Below are 8,463 nucleotides of genomic sequence, written 5' to 3' on the forward strand. Positions count from 1 at the left end.
ATTATATGCATATATATTTGTATCCATGTGTTTAGGCAAAATAATGGGTGATTTTGTGATATTTACTTCAACCAAGAAATTTCAGGTCTTTGAAGTTACTTACTTTTAGTCTCTAGCTTTAATCATTATCTCTTTATACTCATTAGGAACATGTAAACACCAGTTCATATAGTAAAAAGTAAGTAAAATTGATTTTGAAGTTTTAAGTGAAGCTTAACATCATAATAATAGTTACATATGATGTATTTAGTTTAGACTTTTAATAATGATATACTTTCTAAGCAGAAACTAAGTATTTCTTTTTATTATTTAGTCTTTCTTTTTAGATGACTTTGTATTTTCAACATAGGATAATAATAATTTTGTCTTCCAGAGTTGTATCAAGATAATCCTCTTCATATTCTGAAATATCTTCCAATATACCCTTGATGGTCTCTGGGTACATACCTTCATTTCTTGAGGCACTAGACCAGCGGTTCTCAACCTGTGGGTCACCAACCTGTGGGTCGCGACCCCTTTGGGGGTCTAACAACCTTTTCACAGGGATTGCCTAAGACCATCGGAAAACACATATATAATTACATACTGTTTTTGTGATTAATCACTATGCTTTAATTATGTTCAATTTCTAACAATGAAAATACATCCTGCATATCAGATATTTACATTGCGATTCATAACAGTAGCAAAATTACAGTTATGAAGTAGCAACGCAAATAATTTTATGGTTGGGGGTCAGCACAACGTGAGGAACTGTATTAAAGGGTCGCGGCATTAGGAAGGTTGAGAACCACTGCACTAGACGATCCTGAGGAATCTGAAGGGCAAATGAATGACATTGATAAAGAATCTACCCCAAGAGCGGTAGGTCAGGAGGGAGACTTTCTCCATTATGAGCAAGGGTCTGGGCAAGCTGGACATTTCTCCTGAATGGTCTCAGGGCAGCTTGGCCACTCACACATCAAAACTCATATATACCAGTTCTTTAATATTTTCCAGAGAAGGACTTTCTTGATGATCATTGGTTTCAGGATCTGAATCATTTAACCACCACATTTGAAGTACTGGAATAATCTTCAGGGCTTTGTCTAGGTTCCCACTGGTTTGAGGGAGGGTCTTGCTTGGCTGTGTGCATGGAGTGGCCCATTCTTTTCAAAGAGTCCACGTTCTTTAGGATGAATCTCCCCGCCCACCCTCCTTTCCTTATTTAGGCTAATTCTTCTCTGCAGTTGATAATACGGGTGATTACCTGATCCATATTCTTGTCATGCACCCTTAGGCCAAACCAGGCTTCCCGGGCAGTAACTTCCAACTATAACAAGTTGTAAACTTTTGATGGATCAATATAGAGCTATTTAAATGTTGACAAGCCTTGTTGAGATACAAGCCCTTTCATCATTTCCACTGTAATAATTTCAAATACCTTGAAGCAATTTTCCCATAGTTTCCTTTTCTTTGAACCAGTCTCTGATGATTTTCTCCACAACAATTTTAAAGCATTTCTGGGCCAAGTTAATTTCTTTTTCTGCATTGTCAAGGCATTTCAGTTGTTCCAAGCAGAAGAAACACCATATTATGTCCAGCTGTTAGCACCGCATAGTAATCTACTGAGCCTAACAGCTCTATACAAGACTCAGAAATATTTGTCAGACTCTAATGGACATGGAATGGAAAGGCTATTCCATTCCATGGAATATTTGTCAGAAATATTTGTCAGACTCTAATGGACATGGAATGGAAAATACTATTCCATAGTATTTTCTTTTTAGGAATGTTCTGCCTTTCTCATGATATCCCACAGTTAACATAAGGGCTTTTCTATGTGCTGAGGGATTCTGATTTATCTGCCTATCTGGTTAGCTATGTGTAGTTTCTTGGTTCACCACTATCTCAACTTTCTCTGCCATATCTCTAGTCTTGGTCCTCTGAATTCTTCTTCTCCTTTTCTCCTTCTCCTTCTCCTTCTCCTTCTCCTTCTCCTTCTCCTTCTCCTTCCCCTTCCCCTTCCCCTTCCCCTTCCCCTTCCCCTTCCCCTTCTCCTCCTCCTCCTCCTCCTCCTCCTCCTCCTCCTGCTCCTTCTTCTTCTTCTTCTTCTTCTTCTTCTTCTTCTTCTTCTTCTTCTTCTTCTTCTTCTTCTTCTTCTTCTTCTTCTTCTTCTTCTCCTCCTCCTCCTCCTCCTTCTCTCTTCTTCTTTTTCTTTCTTTTTGTTTTTTTTGACGTAGGCCTCATGTTGCTCTTCTTCAACCTGGCAGTTCTCTCACATCTTTTTCAAATTGTTTCAGTTGAAGCACCATAGCTTTTACACTGTTCTTCAAGTATTTTTGTAGTTGATTTTTTTTCTTATTTATGACAATTTTGATATAATTTTCTTGATATCCAAAGATTTGAGCAATTTTAGACCATAGTTATTTGCCTGTGATGTGCAATCAGGTCTCCAACATGTTTTTTTTTTCTATCTTTTCTTATTCTTGGAGGTAAAAACATACTTCAATTGTAAAATTTTCTGTTATTTTATGATTTTAATGTTATTGCTCACACTCAATTGCTTTGCAACATGTTTTTTCTACTATCTTTTCTACTTAATTTTCACAACATTCTAGCTTGTCAAAGTACTTAGCAAGGTCCTTCAATTCTAAACCAGCTTCTTTATTTTAATCTACATATGGAGATTCTCAAAGTTGAATTCTGTCTTCCCTTAAAAACTGGGACTGCCCTAGCCAGTTTGGCTTGGTGAATATAGCATTGGCCTGAGGACTGAAAGGTCCCAGTTTGGATTCTGGTCAAGGGCACATGCTCAGGTTGTGGGCTGGATCCCCAGTGCTGGGCATGCAGGAGGCAGCCAATGAATGATTCTCTCTCATCACTGATGTTTTTATCTCTCTTTCTCTCTTCCTTCCTCTCTGAAATCAATAAAAATATATTAAAAAAATAGAACCAATTTAGGTTCTCTATTAAAAAAAACAACAACAAAAAAAACTGGGCCTGCTCCAGCAGTCTCCCTTGACCTTAGACCCACTGACTGTTCTTAAGCTGGACCTGGAGCTTGGAAGAAGGAGCGTGAGGCAGAGCATCCACCATGGCCAAGTACCTGGCTCAGATTCTTGTGATGGGGGCACGGGTTGTGGGCAAGACCTTTGCCTGGGACCTGCACCAGGAGTTTGCAGCCAGGTGGGCAGCAGCTGATACCAGGGATGTGCTGGACACCAGTCTGCAGCTGCTTCTCAATCTCTGGTCTCAGCCTCCAGGAGGCACAGCAGATTCTCACTGTCTCCAAGCTGAACCCAGATGAGATCCAGAAGCTTCCCCTGCCTCTGTGATCCAGAGATAGCACACCTGCACTGTTTCCCCTCCTCTGCAGAGCTAGGAACACCTATTCAAGGTGAAGGATAAATCTGTGGATGGCTCCTTCTTCTGCAGTAAGAGGTGCTCAGAGCAAAGGAATGCATGGAGGAGGTGCTCATAGCCAGGCCCAGAAGGACAGAGAGAAAGATCAGAGGCTCCAAATAGGACCACTTGCTCCTCCCACCCCACTCCGCCCCCCACCTCTAATTTATAGCTCTGTAATGAATGTCTTTTCCACAAAAACAAACAAACAAACTGCGACAATTTTGCTTGAAGACATCTCTTTTGTTATCCTATGGCATCAGGGCATCTGCCATGACCCAACAATTACCTGGATGAGCAGATAGGCCACTGTTTTTATTCTGGGTGAGCCTGACCCCAACCCCACCCCCATTCAATGTACTTTGATTATATGTCAGTGATTCTAACAAATGCTCCACTGAGTTTTTACATTGCCTGATTACACTAAAAACAAACAAACAAAAGAAAACACAAAAGCAAATGCAATAATTTTAATTATTTAGATAATGAGATTCCTAAAATTTATGAAGATAATAAAGTTGTAAGACTGGGGATATTCACACATGATTTTCTTCTTTCTACCATTAAGATCCTTGATTTTTTTATTGTGTTGATTGTTTTCATATTTAAGCAAATATATTTTGGTTTTCTTTGAGTAACAGAATGACAGCAGAAGGAAAGAGCTTTTGTCATTTAACTTACACCAAATTGGGTTTCAACCACTCAGGACAATATGGGCACAAAGAAAAGTGACACAGCTGCAAATGTTTTTTTTTTTCTTAAAGTACAGCCTTTCAGAGGAGGTTTGGTCAAGGAGGTGATTAATTCTTAACACCTATTTGTCTTTACCACTTGATTGCTATGGCTCCTTGTTACTGGGGGTTACATTTTATTTGCTTTTATACCACCAGATTTCACAATGTTGAGGTGATCACTAAAGATTACTTGTTGATAATTGCCCTGGTCAGTGTGGTTCAGTGGATTGAGCATTGACCCATGCACCAAGTGGTTGCTGGTTAATTCCCATGAAGGGCACATACCCAGGTTGTGGCATCTGTCCCCAGTAGGAGGTGTGCAGGCAGCAGCCCATCCATGTTTCTCTCTCATTGATGTATCCCTCTCTCTTCCTCTCCTTTCCTCTCTCTCTAAAATAAATAAAAACATTTTTAAAACATTACCTGTTGAATGGTGAACATTTATTATTAACAATATCCCAGTCTATGAATGTAGGCCACAAGGTGTGGTTATGAAAGAGAAAGAATTGATCACAGGGGCTTCAGGTTTGGTCTATAAACTGCAAGGGGTAATGAAGGGACTGGGCAAGAAATAAGGGCAAAAGGAGACATTTAATCCTAGAAATACTTTGCCAAAATGTGGATAAAACAGACTGATAAGGTGAAATTTGAATTTGTAACAACTGCAAATGAAATAATTTTCTCTAGATTTACTAAACACTGTCTCATTACCTAAGGTGACTCATTGGTACAGAAGTTCAGAAACTCTGAATGGAACAAAATATCCCTGATGGATATAAGGCTAGGGAATATGGGGTTTTTGGAAATATTTTCTGCCTCTCTCTGTAGAGATTCAGAAATTTGGGTTGAGGGTGATTTGGATGCAGCAACTCCACTTTTTATGTATTTACACCGAAATATTTTAGAATTCTATTTATATAAGGTGACTCTAAACCAGAGTCTATATATAAACATGTTGACTAAATACAATTATTAATTAGATAAATTTACTCTCAAAAGTGCAGTGAAGGCCAGGGGTGGGGCAGGGGCTTGGTGAAGGAGGGTAAAGGGGGAAAAATGGGGAATATGTGTAATGCTGTCAACAATAAAAAATAAATGAAAAAGTGTCCTAAGTTTAAATAATAAATTACATATTGGTTTTATTGCAAGTTTATTTTACTTATATTTGCTCTACTTATAAGACTTTTATCTATGTTATCATCTATAAAAAAAGACAATTTTCTGGACAAGGACCATGCAACCCCAATGAAAATGAATTTCTATAGTTGATTGCATTGGGCTTTCTGTTAAAATCTTGATTCCACCACTATGGGAGTTTAGGCAAATTATTTAACTTTAAACTTTAATTTTTTTCATCTATAAAGTATAAATAATTATAGTACCTAATAGGGTGAGACAAATCCTATCTAATAAAGAAGGAATATGCTATTGATCCTCATGCCATTGCAAAGATGGCGGTGCCCACAGTCACAAGATGGCAGCACCCAGTCCCCTCAGCCCCTCTGGGGCAACAGGAGCACAGCAAGGCCCGGCCCACACCCAGGTGGGCCCAGCTGCTCCACAGGCCTGCTCCCGGAGTCCCCCAGTCCCCTCAGCCCCCAGCTGCCCAGGGCTGCCCGAGGCTCAGGTAACCAGGGCCTGCCGAGGCTTGCACTGCTGGCAGTGGCAGCAGCAGAGGTGTGATGGGGCATCGCCTTCCCCTGATCACTGGGTTGCCTCCCACCCCTGAGGGCTCCCGGACTGTGAGAGGGGGCAGGCTGGGCTGAGGGACCCCCGCTTCAGTGCATGAATTTTCATGAACTGGGCCTCTAGTAAATAAATAACTATATGGAGACGTTTGAGCATTATGCTTAGAATATATGTTACTTAGTGTCTTACACATTTTAGTTATAACACAAATTGATAAACACACTACAACAAGTGTTATGAGTTCAAAGGAAAAGTTATAACTTCAGAGAAAGGGGTGGAATTGGATCAAAGAAAAATCTGTCTCAATTTTTCAAGGAGACACTCAGCACTTGAACAGACAAAATGCAATCAGGATAGTGAAGGAAACATGGAAAAACATTTTAAAAACTATATATTTAATACAGAAAATTATAGATAATTTATTTGATAGGATTAGAGAATAAGAGAAAATTTAAAAACAGATTGATAAATCTTAATACAACAACATCGTTTCTCAGCTGTGAAGAGAAGTCTTGCCTGAATTTGAGTCTTGTTTTTTTTTTTTTTTTCACAAACTAGATAGATATCTTGTGTAGGTTACTTAGACTTTATATGCATTAATTATTTTGGCTATAAAATTAAGTGTAATAGTTTCTACTTTATATATAAGGTTGTTTCAAAAATAAGATGAAATAAATATATATATTCATATATATAGCACATAGATATACATACACATATGTATAAGATTATTTAGAATAATTTTTGACATACAGTAAGTATTCACTGAGTGAGACATATTTCAATATCAAAATTTTAATAATATAATCAAAGATCATGTCAAGAAAGTAATGGGATAGGTTCATTAAAAACTGATGTTTTTAAACCTTAGGCAATCCACTACACTGATTGAGAGACATAAGCGATGGTAGAGATATAGTCTAAAAAGATGAAACATACAATTCTAATGGTATTACATTTTAGGTGTCTGTGGGGAACATGTAGTATAGTTGTTCATGGGACAATTATGAGTCTTAGGACTTTTAGAAGTGGCCAAAAAAGTAACCATGGAGTGTGCTCTAGTGAAGGCTGGGATGCATGGAGATTAATAATAGAAGACACAGCCATGGATAAAACAATTTCCCATGGCCACTGGGCTCTGGATTGGCAAAGTCGGGATCCTAAGGTTAGCGTAATGAGTACAGGTGACTTCATTTATTTGTAACTCAATTACCTGTACAGTGATGAGCTAGGGTTAGAGAATCCTTATTGCTTCTCTATCATGAACACTCTGTTAATTTTTTCAGAGCCTCACAAACTAATTTTGAGTATGAACAGCTGATTTGAGCACAATTTATCTGTTAACACAAGTAGGTAGGAAAAAAATTGATTCTGAAGGCCTTTTATCACATTGAAACAATATTCATGTGCATTTCATTTTTTAAAATATTGATTTTACTATCAATTCTTCAAAATTGATTCCTTTTTAAAAAAATGTATTCCTATATTCCAAAAACATCTGTTAGGGATAAAATAAAGAAACTGAAAGTTCAATATGTTCAATAATAAGAATGATAGTGTACTTTGTGTAGCATTGTAGATTTCTGTGACCTACTACATATATAGAATACATATACAAATTTTATGAACTCTTTCTTTTATACTGATTAAAATTTTTACACTTATAAAAATCATCTTTCCTTTTTTCTTTCTAAATTAAATTTATTGGGGTGACATTGGTTAAAAAGATTATTTAGGTTTCAAGTGTACAATTCTATAATACATCTTTTGTAGATTGCATTGTTTACCCAACATCTAAAGTCAAATCTTCCATCACCATATATTTGACCCCTCTACCCTTTACTACCCTCTCAACCCCTTTTCCTCAGGTAGCCATCATACTATTGTCTATGTCTATGATTTTTTGTTTGTTTTAGAGCTAAAACTTAGGTTTTATGTATATTTTATTTGCCAAAATATTTGTCTTGGGAGTGGATGGGACACAATTATAATAAGATATCTTTCCATTAAGATGTAACTAATAAGAAGGAACTATTAAAAATAAGCATTATAATTTTATAGTTTATCATTCACTAATTTTACTTATATTTTTTCCATTTTCTTTTAAATACGTTTTTAAATTTATATTTATTGTTGAAAGTATTTCATATGTCCCCTTTTTTCCCCATTGACGCCCTCCCCTGTACCTCACCTCACCACACTGTCTGTGTCCATCGTTTATGCAATATATACATATAAATTCTTGGTTAATCTCTCCATACCCAACCTCCCACACCCTCCTTCCATCTGAGATTTGACAGTCTGTTCCATGTTTCTATGTCTCTGGATCTATTTTGTTCATTGGTTTATTTTGTTCATGAGATTCCACATGAGTAATATCATGTGATACTTGTTGTTCTATGACTGGCTTATTTTGGTGAGCATAATATTCTCCAGGTCCCTCCATGCTGCCTCAAAAGTTAAGAGATCATTCTTTTTTATAGCTGCATAGTATTCTGTGGTATAAATGTACCACAGCCTTTTTATCCACTCATCTAGTAATGATGGGTGCATTTAAGCTTTTTCCATATCTTAGCTATTATACATTGCACTGCTATAAAAGAGGGGTGCATATATTCTTTCTGATTGGTGTTTCAGGTTGCTTAGGATATATTCC

At 37.3% G+C, this 8,463-nt stretch overlaps 2 pseudogenes; one reads left to right on the plus strand and one right to left on the minus strand.

Moving 5' to 3' along the window:
* Window positions 1-309: 309 nt before the first annotated feature.
* On the minus strand, window positions 310-8,021 carry LOC111826386 (annotated as a pseudogene).
* On the plus strand, window positions 3,077-3,491 carry LOC102438820 (annotated as a pseudogene).
* Window positions 8,022-8,463: the final 442 nt, after the last annotated feature.

Source organism: Myotis lucifugus, unplaced genomic scaffold (assembly GCF_000147115.1).
Source record: "Myotis lucifugus unplaced genomic scaffold, Myoluc2.0 scaffold_74, whole genome shotgun sequence".
NCBI lineage: Eukaryota > Metazoa > Chordata > Mammalia > Chiroptera > Vespertilionidae > Myotis > Myotis lucifugus.